This window comes from Lagenorhynchus albirostris, chromosome 4, assembly GCF_949774975.1.
Source record: "Lagenorhynchus albirostris chromosome 4, mLagAlb1.1, whole genome shotgun sequence".
Lineage (NCBI taxonomy): Eukaryota > Metazoa > Chordata > Mammalia > Artiodactyla > Delphinidae > Lagenorhynchus > Lagenorhynchus albirostris.
Window position 1 is genome coordinate 79,672,906 of NC_083098.1, and position 14,343 is coordinate 79,687,248.

At 37.2% G+C, this 14,343-nt stretch overlaps 1 pseudogene; it reads left to right on the top strand.

Annotated features, from left to right (window-relative positions):
- The first annotated feature begins 465 nt into the window (after positions 1-465).
- Positions 466-14,343, top strand: part of LOC132519094 (kinesin-like protein KIF3C) — a 140,054-nt pseudogene continuing 126,176 nt past the window's right edge.

Sequence of the window (14,343 nt, forward strand, 5' to 3'; positions counted from 1 at the left end):
GGAAGAGGTCACAGGTATAAAATATTTAGGGGACAAGTGGTCAAGGGAATGCTGGGACAAATCCAAATTAAAAGACAAATTATTGCATTTTATGTCTCCTATCACAAAGAAGGGAGCTCAATTTCTGGTGGGCCCCTGTGAATTCTGGAGACAGTATATTACACGTCTAGGAAAAATGTTCTGGCTTATATTATGGTGTTACAAGGGGCTAACAGCTGTGTGTGAAGCCTAGAGCAGAAATTAGCTCTGCAGCAGGTCCAGGTTGTAATGTAAGCAACACTGCCCCTTGGACCATTGAACCTGGAACACCCTTTGGTTTCGGTACTATCAATGGTGAGAAAAGATATTATATGGACTGTGAGACAAGATCCATGGGAGAATCATAACTCAGAATATTGGAATTCTGAAGCAAGTCCATTACATCTGCTTCAGAAAGTTCAATGTTTTTGAAAAACAACTCCTGACATGCTAATTGTTCCTGATAGAGATAACAAGGCTGACCATGGGACACCTAATGACTATACATCCAAAATCCCTCATCATGAAATGAGTCTTATCAGTCTTACAGAATCAGAAGGTAAGACACACAGCATTTTAAGTTACATCTGACTTTTAACATAAGTATGGACAGAGGGTGTAAGCACTTAAGCAGTGAGGTAGCCAGTTCCAAGATAGTCCCGGTGATCCCCACATCCTGTACTTCAGACTTTGCGTGATCCCTTCCCACATTGCATCAGGGTGGGTCTGCGTGACCAACAGGATTTTTGCATAAATGATATTATGTCACTTTCAAGATAAGGCTATAAAAGGCACAGGGGTGGGCTTCCCTGGTGGCACAGTGGTTGAGAGCCTGCCTGCCGATGCAGGGGACACGGGTTCGTGCCCCAGTCCGGGAAGATCACACATGCCGCGGAGCGGCTGGGCCCATGAGTCATGGCCGCTGAGCCTGTGCATCTGGAGCCTGTGCTCTGCAACGGGAGAGGCCACAACAGTGAGAGGTCCACTTACCGCAAAAAAAAAAAAAAAGAAGAAGAAGACACATTTCTAAACGTATCTCTCCATACCAAACTCTGCCTGTGAGCTATGTATGCATATGACTAGTCCTGTTTTATAACTCACTCTTTTTTTCCATGCAGGCAACTTACGTTGGAAAATATTTGTGCTCTTATCTTGGAAAATAACATGTCACTGCTGATTAATTAATAATGACAAAATCAAATGTGACTTTTTAGTCTAATTTTGTAGGATTCTGATCATTCTTTTGCCAACTATTCCTGGGGATTATTTATCTCCACAGCATAGTGAGTGATACATTAATCCAAGACACAGTAACATAAATATCTCCAAATTTTCCCATTTCAGGTTTTTCCCTTCAATTATCAAGTTTAGATATAGCTAGAACTTCTATCCTAGGTTTTGTAAACAATCCAGCATATTCCCCTTGATTTAAGATGATTCCTGAGGGATATTTTTTTCCTTGACATCTCTTACTTTAAACCCCTTGCTCTGCCTGAGGGATTTTAAGTAGCAGATTTTTTAAAAGGTTTCATAATCCTTCTTCACTACATATTATTTTCCAATGCAGCTTTTGTGTTTCTTCAATCAGTGATTGTCTCTCATTCAGTCACACTTCTGGTTATGTCACTCATTACTCACTTATTTTCACTGATTAATTTCACAAGTAGTTATTGAAACCTGATTATGTTAGCTACTATGCAAAGCATTTGGAATACAGAGGTGAGACAGAAAGCAAAGTCTCCTTTAATCATGAAATAAAAATCTAGCTCTCTAAGATAAACAATGTAGGTGGAGGTTTGCCAGAATCAAACTTTGGCCTTCTTAAATATATTTGAAAATTGTATAACATAGCTTGGTATTAATGTGGCTATGGGAACTTAATTATTCTGACATCTTGCCATAAAAAGGTAATTATCTCGACTAATTTGAACTCATCACTGTAACACAAACAATTGGATCTACCAGTTCAGGGCAATAATTTTAAATGTATTAAATAATACTCATGAGAAAAAAAAAGACTTGATATGTTAGCTATTAATCCAGAGATCCACATGAGCTTGGGAAATACATTGCCATATATTTAAATTTTATTTCTAAATAAATATTGAATCAGTGGTCTTGCCATGTGTTGGACATGCCTGCTTATTTCTTTAGGGAAATAGTCATCTGTTCAATGGAGTTTTGTATTCAACTTCTAAGTTAAAAATTTATTGCTTCTCAGTCTACATCTTGAATTTTTTCATATATCAAGCTGTCAGTGAGAGGGTACACAGGGGATAATGACATAAATTATCACTTATATATTGTCTTTTTGTCACCTTGAGGCATATATATATATATATATAGAGAGAGAGAGAGAGAGAGAGAGAGATCACGTATACAACTTGATTTATATGATCATCACCATAAAAGAAGTGGATTTAACCACATTTAAAACTCTGAAAGGAAGTTTGTTTTATTTCACCACTTTGAACATAAATTTTATATCACACACATCTCTAGTCTTATTTTTTAGCAATTAAATATTCACAAGTAACATAGTAAGTTAAAGCTGGATTACTACACTCAAATTTTGGTAACTAATCATTAATTCACTGTGATGTTTATTTCCATTTTGCCTTTTATCAATTGTCGTGTTTACTTGGTAAGTATTATTTAAGGTTCATATGAAAAGAATCTGAATATTTTATTTGTTTCAACAGAAACACAACCAGATGTGCAGGCGTAGAGGTAACAAAGGACATAAAAAATTTCATAGAATGTAGCAGATGGATGTTTGAACCATCTAGATTTTATGCTCTGAGAAACACATAAGATAAGAAATCTACTGAACCAAGCAGAGGGTCTAAAAACATAAACAATGGTGAATGTTTGCAGAAAATGTTATTTACTAGTGTTTTGTGTTTATTTAAACCATCTAATTCTTTCTCAAAACTACCTAGGTTGGTCACAGATAATTCCATAAAGGTTTTAAGATGGCAATTATTCTCCATCTAAAATTTAATGAATATTTTAAATGGTAATTATTTAGAGTTTATATTTGGTAGTGCTTTAAGACTCAAATTGGATGTCAATTAACATTTCATTTGACTCTATGATTCCTGTGGAATAAGTACAAAAGAACATTTGTGATTATTATAAAGGAATTTAGTTTAAAAGTCATTTTTACTGACTATTTAAGGCAAGATATAGGAGTACCTAGTAAATTTGATACTTACCATTAAAATATACACGGTAATACACATAAAGAAATAAATAATCTCCAATACTTTTTAGTAATAAAGATAGAAAATCATGTGATAAAAATATCTATTTATCCTATAGTTTGAAATATATTTATTCCACACATGGTATGTGCCAGACATTGTGCTAAGTCCTTGAGGTAAAATGATGTAGAAAAGAAAATGGACCTCTGCTTTAATAATTTTTTGGATTACTGTGGGGAGAAAAGCATCAATCGTGTAATTGCACTTATGAATGGTTAAGTATATACTGAAGTAAGTGCTTTGTATGAAAGCACTTACCTGTATGTGCTTTACCTAGATTTTGGAATTTAGAAAAGGCTTCCTTAAAGTATGTGATGCTTATGTTGATATGTTATAGATGTGTGGGGATTAATTAGCAGGCACACAAACCCTACTGTGAAGGCCAGGCGATTTGAAGAGCCAGGGTGACATCTAACCACAAGGGGAAGAATTGTATAAGATTAGCTAAAAGAGTAAAACAGAGTCCAGAGAATGCAGCTGAAAAGATTAAAAGTAATGTATAGCCACTGGAGGATTTTAAAAAGAATGGTAGTGGATTAGGGCATGCTTTGAATTAATTTTTCTGTTTTTAAGTTTCATTGTGATATAATTCATATACAATAAAATGAACCCTTTTCAGGTATAGAGATCTATAAATTTTGATCACTGCTTACAGTCATGTAAAAAGTTGTCCAGTATGCTTGCTGGAAATCCCAGTCTCTTCTCTTCTCTAGCATATGGATTTCTAGTCTGAAAAACTACTCAGATCTGGAAACTGGGCAAAGGATATGACTTTTTAACTGGGGACAATTGCCCTTAGTCTCCTAGTCATTTATCCTTGATTTTCTCTGACGGTAGAAGCTAAGTAGTACCCGTATTGGCTGTCCTGTGTGATACCACTGTGTATTAACAGTCACTGTGGGTCAGTTTTCCTTGGATGTCATTCTGATCCTGTGACTCATGAATATTGTGTCCACTTTGATCTTAGCAGCTGAGTGCCGCCACCTGTTATCTGTTGTTCTCTGTTTTTCAGGGTCCTATCATCTCTACTGTTACTCTTACCGGCAGTAAGCTTAGTCATGTAACAGCTTCTCTTTCCTTCAGCTCTGACCTCAAAAACAGCATTTCATCACTGACTGTTTTAGTAAATGTTGATACTTCTCTCACCAGCCCATTCTTTATGGCCATGGTAAATAATGTAATCTCTAAGTCTTACTGTGGAACATAATCTATCGGGTCTTTTGGCCTTATATTGTGTACATATTCCAGCACGCCTACTTCCATGCACCTTTGACCTCTTCCTCCACTGTCTGCCTCAGCAGTGCTGGCATTTCAGCTTTGCTCAACAGCGTCGTTTCTCTTTTCAGGTTTTAGGAGCCACTTTGGTAGCTAGTTTGGAACTTCTTCTGAGATACTTACCATAGTGTTAAAATGTATCTCAATTGAGTGCTCCCAAATCAATAAACTCTTCCCTAGCCAAACTTAGGTTCTGTCCTTTTTCAAGAATATTTGGAATCTCTTCACACATATACTTTCCCAGTTCCTTAGACTATATTCTGGCCAAGTCTTCAGCTCTTTTGCGGTGTGACCTCTTTTCCCCTCTTATCAAGTTCAGCATGATAGTGGCTGAGTTATGCTGTGAATTAAATAACCCTGTTTACAGGCTAGTGTCTGGGAGGGGAGTGATGGACATATCCTGAGAAGGGCACATGTTACTATGCAGGTGAGAGGACTCTGCACTGTCTTCAAGAAAATTGGGGGTGCTAGCTCCTAATAGGAAGAAGTGGGCTACTGCAGCAGGGTCAAAGGGTTAAAAGTGATCTGAGAGAGTTACAAAGTTTAACAGATGTCCCATCCCAACTGTCAGCATCCCATTTTTATTCCCAAAACTGAGTTTTCACCCAAAGAGAGAAACTACTTCAACTGCATGTTTAAACTTCTATCGTATTCCACCACTCTGTTAAGTCCTGGGACTAGTCCTCAGCTCTCCCCTCCCATTGTAAGAGATAAGAGCCTCTTTTTAAATTGCTAGGAAGGTCCTCTGGCCTTTACACTTGGCTTTCAGTAGTCTGTGAGTTGCCTGTAGCTTTTCATTATTTTTTCTAGAGTATTAAAGCTTAGTAATATCCATACAAAATCATTGTACAATTATCATTCGCCCTATATTTTCAAACAATCAATAAGTCACACCAACCAGTACATTCTTTACTATCGAGTATGCCATCCTGATTTACCACCAGTGGTTTTTAACAATTGAACTGTTTTATTGTTCTAGGGGCTTCCTGTGCTCCATCTACAACCATGGATGTAATCCTCATTGCCAGGTTGACAGCAAGTAATCCACCTCCAAAACATCATCATAACCTGCTTTCTCTGAACACTCCCAGTAAAGGTGGGAAGGGTGTTCTGCCCCAGGAAGGGTGTTCTCTTAGGCAGAGCAGCTCTTTGCAGCTGAATCAAGCCTGAAGATACTGATGGTAGGCTTTCTACTGGCATGTGGGGCAACAAGTTACTGCTTGAAGGCTGAGAGGTGCATCTTTGTGTCCAATACACAGATTAGTCACTACAAAATACAGATTTTATAACCTCGAAGTCACATTAATATATCTAAATTGAGCCACAGAAATAAACAGGAAAGAAAAATAAGTGCATGAGAAGAAATTAGGGCACATTGAAAATGTAAGTGGAGTGTAACCAGAGTCCAGAAAGAAAAGGAGACATTAGGGTAATACCAATGTTTGAAGTTATAATGTTTGAGACCTTTCAAAGCATAAAAAGACACCAAATCACAAATTCAGGAAGCTCAGCAAACCCCATGCAGAATAAATACAAAGAAAATCACATCTAGGTATATCCTGGTCCAACTATTGAAGAAAAAGGGCAAAGAAGAAATCTTAGAAGTAGTGAGAAAAAAAAGAATATATTCTGGGAGCAGAAATAAGAAGAGTAAGGGATGACTTTTCACCAGAAACTATGAAAGCCAGAAAATATGGACTGCATTATTAAATTGCTGAAAGAATATAACTGCCAACCTTGAAGTTTATAACCAGTAAAGATATACTTTTATAATGAAAGTGAAACAAAGACATTTTCAAATAAATTAAAGCTGAGAGTGTTTGTGGTAAACAGGACTTGAATTACAGGGAAAAATTTCCTCCAGATGAATTTCAAATCTAAATTTGAATAGAGGAACAGGAAAACCTTAGAAGAAACTTATAAGGACAAACTATTATCATGAACAACACAAGATTTCTTTTAAAAATTACAAATTAGACTACATGTATAGTAAGAACTTATATTTATTAAAAAAAACCCCACAAAGACAGTGAAAAAGCAAGCTACGAAGCAGAAGAAGATATATGTACTAATACGTGTGATGAAGGACCCATATCCAGCATTTTTATAAAATAGCTACCAATCAATAGCAAAGAGACTGAAAAATCTAATTGAAAAAGCAAAAGCAAAAGTCTTAATCAGGCATCTCTTTAAACAAGGATATCCAAAATGAACAGTAAATATATTAAAAAGTGCTCAACGTTTTTGGGTACAGCAAAATGCAAATTAAAACACAAGGCGATACCAAGTGTTAGCAAAATGCAGAGCAATTGAAACTATCATTCACTACTGGTGGGAATTTAAACCATTATTACTCCTTCAAATACCTGTATCTGTCAGTGTCTATTGAAGCTGAACATATGCATACCCTATGAACTTGGAATTATACTCCAAGGACTATATTCAACAAAATGCATACATCTGATCTCCAAATTAATGTCCATGAATTTTCATAACAGTGCTCCTTGTAATAGTAAAAAATTGGATAAATAGCCATCAAAGCTAGAACAGATAAATGATGGCATTTTCACACAATATAATACTATAATGGAATTAGAATGTATGAACCAATGTTATATGCAAGAGTATGACTGATTTTAATGAATGGCATTTTAAACAAAACTAGCCAGACACACAGAAATGTACATTTCTTATATGCTGGGTTTTTTCATTTTTTGTTTTTTGCTCAGGGTTGTGGGGTTGTGAGCACATAGCATGCTCCATTTGTGAAATTTAATTATGCTGACATGTATGATTTTTGCACTTTTCAGCAATATATTATGTTTCAATAAAAATTCAAAGAGACAAAAAATCTAGAATGACTGTGAATATGTAAGAAGGATTAAATACAGATTCTTGAACTAGAAGATAAAAAGAAGCATCTAAATGTACATATGCACTCACAAGAAAAAAGATAAATAGAAAAATATAGTAAATGTTTTACGTGAATTAAACATTATAGGTGATTCTTAAATTATTTTGCTTAGGTTTTTAAATTAAAATTTCCCAGTTCTTTAACATAAAAAACTTTTCTTCTTTAACAAAAAACAGAATTATTTTAATATTTCAGTTGAACAATAGTAATTGTTGGAGGAGTAAGAGAAATAATCTCTGGTGACAAATCATGGCTACCTTACTCCAAAATTCTTATTTCACGTAAAAGAACTCTTACTGTCATTTTTGATGTTGTTGTAATTATTCAATTATGTACAGTTGTTGGTTGAAAGACATAACAAAAGTTCCATATGTATCATATATGAAACTTGTCATTGCAGCCACTGATTTATAACTTAACGATGTCTGTATCTTTAAAATTGGCCTTGGTCTTTCTATCAGCTCAGATTGTTTACCTGATAGATCAAGACCACTCTGTCATCACTAATTCCCTGCTAGACTGCTTTTATTAGCTATGCCTGAATTTATGCCTTATTGCCTTGAGTTAATTCCACATCAGGATTCTCAGTGTTTCATCCTCCCTCTATCATGGCCATTGCCTCCACTTTAGTTGATACACTACAACTGTTCTGTAATCTTACTATATTTCTGCTAAGTTACTTGTGTAGATCACATAAATTACACACACACACAGACACACACACACTCCCCTAAAAGCAAAAGTGCAAAGTAAAATACATAAAGTCAGACTAAATCTCGGTATCAGTTTTAACCTTTTGAAGTTGATAGCCAGAATGCCTGGATTTGCATCCCAACTCTGACACTTGTTAGCTGTGTGACCTTAGGCAAGCTATATAACTTATCTGTTTCTCATATTCTTTGTCTGAAAAAGGAAATAAATGGTAACTATGAAATTGGGTTCTTATGAGGAATATTAGATTTAATTTTTGTAAAGCAATTGGAACAGGGTCTATGATGTTTGTTTTCATGTTATTATTTGTACAATTTTTGTTGTTGTTTTTTCTCCCATCTTGTTTATATTCAATTTTTAATAGTTGAGAATACACAAAATATTTTATTTTGTATCCTTCCTTTTAACCTAGCATTTATTTCAGAAGCTTTCTCAAGTCAGTAAAATAGCTTTTTATTTATTACAAATTGTGATTTTTTTGAGGTCTCATAATTACCTTCAATTTTTTCTTTGGTTAGATATTGAGGTCTTTATTTTTTTCAAAATTACATAATGCTGTAATTATCATGTTTATGCCTAAAATGGTTATCTGTATTTCATAGTATTTTTTAAGGTACATTGAAATAAATAGATTACTAGGTTAAAAGATAGTATATTTAAAATCTTTATGCAGTACTTGATACAGAAAAGTATATTTAATGGACGTGAAGCTTATAGCAAACAGTGCTGTCTAATATAACTTTCTGCAGTGAAAGAAAGTTATAGTGTTCTATAATCAGCTCTATCCAATATAATGACCACTAGACACATGTAGCTATTAAACATTTAAATGTGGCTAGTATAGCTGAAAAACTGAATTTAAACAGCTTGGTGCAGGTAGTGGCTATGCAACAAAAGTTTCCATACTTGTGCAACTTCTGCCCAAATTGCTCATTTCATTAAAGAAAACTCCCTGCTGCTCTCTGACAATACTCTTTTGACACCTGACAACACTGCCTTAATAACCTTAATTTTTATTAAGGTTATTCCTGTATTTTAAAAATAGCTTAGCACATTTTTATGAATGCCTAACAATATGATGCTTAGTTTTGCTTGGTTTTGATCTTTGTAGAAACAATCATCTTTATCCACCCTTATTTTTGTTTTTTTGTTTGTTTATACATTTCTTAGATTTAACTATGTTGCCTTATGTGGCAGTAGTTTATTAATTCTCAGAGTTCACAGTATTCCATTTTGTGACTTACCATAATTTATTTGTCTATTATAAAGGGCACTTAGTCTGTTTCATGTTTTTTTACTGTTAGTCTGTTTCATGGTTTTTTACTGTTATGCTATGAGGTATTATGTGCATTTCCCCTAGTGCACATTTTTCAAGAGTTGTAGCAATGTATACGACTGAGAATAAAACTGTTGAGTCATAATATATTCACATGTTCATCTTCACTATATCATTTTAAATTGTATTTCAAAATGATTGTACAAATTAATATTTCCACCAGAACCTTATCTGAGTTCTTTAGGTTCCATACTCTTATCAACACTTTGTACTAGATGCATTTTTTTTACTTCAAATAAGAATAGTAGTATGGAGTTGAGGAAGATGGCGGAAGAGTAAGACACGGAGATCACTTTCCTCCCCACAGATACATCAGAAATACATCTACACGGGGAACCGATTCTATAGAACACCTACTGAACACTGGCAGGAGACCTCAGACCTCCCAAAAGGCAAGAAACGTCCCATGTACGTGGGTAGGGCAAAAGAAAAAAAAAAAACAGAGACAAAAACATGGGGACGGGACCTGCACCAGTGGGAGGGAGCTGTGAAGGAGGAAAGGTTTCCACACACTAGGAAGCCCCTTCGCGGGCAGAGACTGCGGGTGGCAGAACGGAAAGCTGCGGAGCCATGGAGGAGAGCGAAGCAACAGGGGTGCGGAGGGCAAAGCGGAGAGATTCCCGCACAGAGGATCGGTGCCCACCAGCACTCACCAGCCCGAGAGGCTTGTCTGCTCACCCACCGGGACGGGCGGGGGCTGGGAGCTTAGGCTTGGGCTTCGGAGGTCGGATCCCAGGGAGAGGACCGGGGTTGGCTGCGTGAACACAGCCTTAAGGGACACCCAGCCGTGAGAGAGTCCGGGAAAAAGTCTGGAGCTGCGGAAGAGGCAAGACACTTTTTCTTCCCTCTTTTGTTTCCTGGTGCGCGAGGAAAGGGGATTAAGAGCGCTGCTTAAAGGAGCTCCAGAGACGCGCGCGAGCCGCGGCTATCAGTGCAGACCCCAGAGACGAGCATGAGACGCTAAGGCTGCTGCTGCCACCACCAAGAAGCCTGTGTACGAGCACAGGTCACTATCCACACCTCCCTTCCCGGGAGTCTGTGCAGCCCGCCACTGCCAGGGTCCCTTGATCCAGGGACAACTTTCCCGGGAGAACGCACGGCGCGCCTATGGCTGCTGCAACATCACGCCAGCCTCTGCGTCGCAGGCTCGCCCCGCATCCATATGCCTGCCTCCTCCTGGGCCTGAGTGAGCCAGAGCCCCCGAATCAGCTTCTCCTTTAACCCCGTCCTGTCTGAGTGAAGAACAGACGCCCTCAGGCGACCTACATGCAGAGCCGGGGCCAAATCCAAAGCTGAACCCCGGGAGATGTGCGAACAAAGAAGAGAAAGGGAAATCTCTCCCAGCAGCCTCAGGAGCAGCGGATTAAATCTCCACAATCAACTTGATGTACCCTGCATCTGTGGAATACCTGAATAGAAAACAAATCATCCCAAACTAAGGAAGTGGACTTTAGAAGCAAGATATATTATTTTTTCCCCTTTTACTCTTTTTGTGAGTGTGTATGTGTATGCTTCTGTGTGAGATGTTGTCTGTATAGCTTTGCTTTCACCATATGTCCTAGGGTTCTGTCCGTCCTTTTTTTTGTTTTTCTTCTTTTTTTTTACTTAAGAATTTTTTTTCTTAATAATTAACTTTAATAACTTTACTTTGTTTTATTTTTATTTTATCCCCTTCCTTCCTTCCTTCCTTCCTTCCTTCCTTCCTTTCCTTCCTTCCTTCCTTCCTTCCTTCCTTCCTTCCTTCCTTCCTTTCTTCCTTTCTTTCTTTCTTTCTTTCTTTCTTCTTTTTCTCCAATTTATTCTGAGCCTTGTGCATGAAAGGCTCTTGGTGCTCCAGCCAGGAGTCAGTGCTGTGCCTCTGAGGTGGGACAGCCAACTTCAGGACACTGGTCCAAAAGAGACCTCCCAACTCCATGTAATATCAAACGGCGAAAATCTCCCAGAGGTCTCCATCTCAACACCAAGACCCAGCTTCACTCAATGACCAGCAAGCTACAGTGCTGGACACCCTGTGCCAAACAACTAGCAAGATAAGAACACAGCCCCATCCATTAGCAGAGAGGCTGCCTAAAATCATAATAAGTCCAAAGACACCCCAAAACACACCATCAGACGTAGACCTGCCCACCAGAAAGACAAGATCCAGCCTCAACCACCAGAACACAGGCACTAGTCCCCTCCACCAGGAAGCCTACACAACCCACTGAACCAACCTTAGCCACTGGGGACAGACACCAAAAACAACGGGAACTATGAACCTGCAGCCTGCAAAAAGGAGACCCAAACACAGTAAGATAAACAAAATGAGAAGACAGAAAACACACAGCAGATGAAGCAGCAAGGTAAAACCCCACCAAACCTAAGAAATGAAGAGGAAATAGGCAGTCCACCTAAAAAAGAATTCAGAATAATGATAGTAAAGATGATCCAAAATCTTGGAAATAGAATAGAGAAAATGCAAGAAACATTTAACAAGGACGTAGAAGAACTAAAGAGGAAACAAGCAGTGAGAAGCAACACAATAAATGAAATTAAAAATACTCTAGAAGGGATCAATAGCAGAATAACTGAGGCAGAAGAACGGATAAGTGACCTGGAAAATAAAATTGTGGAACTAACTACTGCAGAGCAGAATAAAGAAAAAAGAATGAAAAGAACTGAGGACAGTCTCAGAGACCTCCGGGACAATGTTAAATGCACCAACATTCGAATTATAGGTGTCCCAGAAGAAGAAGGGAAAAAGAAAGGGACTGAGAGAATATTTGTAGAGATTATAGTTGAAAACTTCCCATAATGGGAAAGGAAATAGTCAGTCAAGTCCAGGAAGCACAGAGAGTCCCATACAGGATAAATCCAAGGAGAAACACGCCAATACACATATTAATCAAACTATCAAAAATTAAATACAAAGAAAATATATTAAAAGCAGCAATGGAAAAACAACAAATAGCCCACAAGGGAATCCCCTTAAGGTTAACAGCTGGTCTTTCAGCAGAAACTCTGCAAGCCAGAAGGGAGTGGCAGGACATATTTAAAGTAATGAAGGAGAAAAACCTGCAACCAAGATTACTCTACCCAGCAAGGATCTCATTCAAATTTGATGGAGAAATTAAAACCTTTACAGAAAAGCAAAAACTAAGAGACTTTAGCACCACCAAACCAGCTTTACAACAAATGCTAAAGGAATTTCTCTAGGCAGGAAACACAAGAGAAGGAAAAGACGTACAATAATAAACCCAAAACAATTAAGAAAATGGTAATAGGAACATACATATCGATAATTACCTTAAATGTAAATGGATTAAATGCTCCAACCAAAAGACATAGACTGGATGAATGGATACAAAAACAAGACCCATATATATGCTGTCTACAACAGGCCCACTTCAGACCTAGGGACACATACAGACTGAAAGTGAGGGTATGGAAAAAGATATTCCATGCAAATGGAAATAAAAAGAAAGCTGGAGTACCAATTCTCATATCAGACAAAATAGACTTTAAAATAAAGACTCTTACAAGAGACAAAGAAGGACACTACATAATGATCAAGGGATCGATCCAAGAAGAAGATATAACAGTTGTAAATATTTATGCAACCAACATAGGCGCACCTCAATACATAAGGCAAATACTAACAGCCATAAAAGGGGAAATCGATGTTAACACAATCATAGTAGGGGACTTTAACACCCCACTTTCACCAATGGATAGATCATCCAAAATGAAAATAAGGAAACACAAGCTTTAAATGATACATTAAACAAGATTAAGATGGACTTAATTGATATTTACAGGATATTCCAACCAAAAACAACAGAATACACATTTTTCTCAAGTGCTCATGGAACATTCTTCAGGATAGATCATATCTTGGGTCACAAATCAAGCCTTGGTAAATTTATGAAAGTTGAAACCGTATCAAGTATCTTTTCTAACCACAATGCTATGAGACTAGAAATCAATTACAGGAAAAGCTCTGTAAAAAATACAAACACACGGAGGCTAAACAATACACTACATAATAATGAAGTGATCACTGAAGAAACAAAAAATACTTAGAAACAAATGGCAATGGAGACACGACTACCCAAAACCTATGGGATGCAGCAAAATCAGTTCTAAGAGGGAAGTTTGTAGCAATACAATCCTACCTTAAGAAACAGGAAACATCTCAAATAAACAACCTAACCTTGCACCTAAAGCAATTAGAGAAAGAAGGACAAAAATCCCCAAAGTTAGCAGAAGGAAAGAAATCAAAAAGATCAGATCAGAAATAAATGAAAAAGAAATGAAGGAAATGATAGCAAAGATCAATGAAACTAAAAGATGGTTCTTTGAGAAGATAAAAAAAAATTGATAAACCATTAGCCAGACTCATCAAGAAAAAAAGGGAGACGACTGAAATAAATAGAATTAGAAATGAGAAAGGAGAAGTAACAACTGACACTGCAGAAATACGAACTATCATGAGAGATTACTACGAGCAACTCTATGCCAATAAAATGGACAAGGTGCAAGAAATGGACAAACTCTTAGAAATGCACAACCTGCCGAGACTTAACCAGGAAGAAATGGAAAATATGAACAGACCAATCACAAGCACTGAAATCGAAACTGTGATTAAAAATCTTCCAACAAACGAAAGCCCAGGACCAGATGGCTTCACAGGCGAATGCTATCAAACATTTAGGGAAGAGCTAACACCTATCCTTCTCAAACTCTTCCAAAATATATCACGGGGAGGAACACTCACAAACTCATTCTACAAGGCCACCATCATCCTGTCACCAAAACCAGACAAAGATGTCACAAAGAAAGAA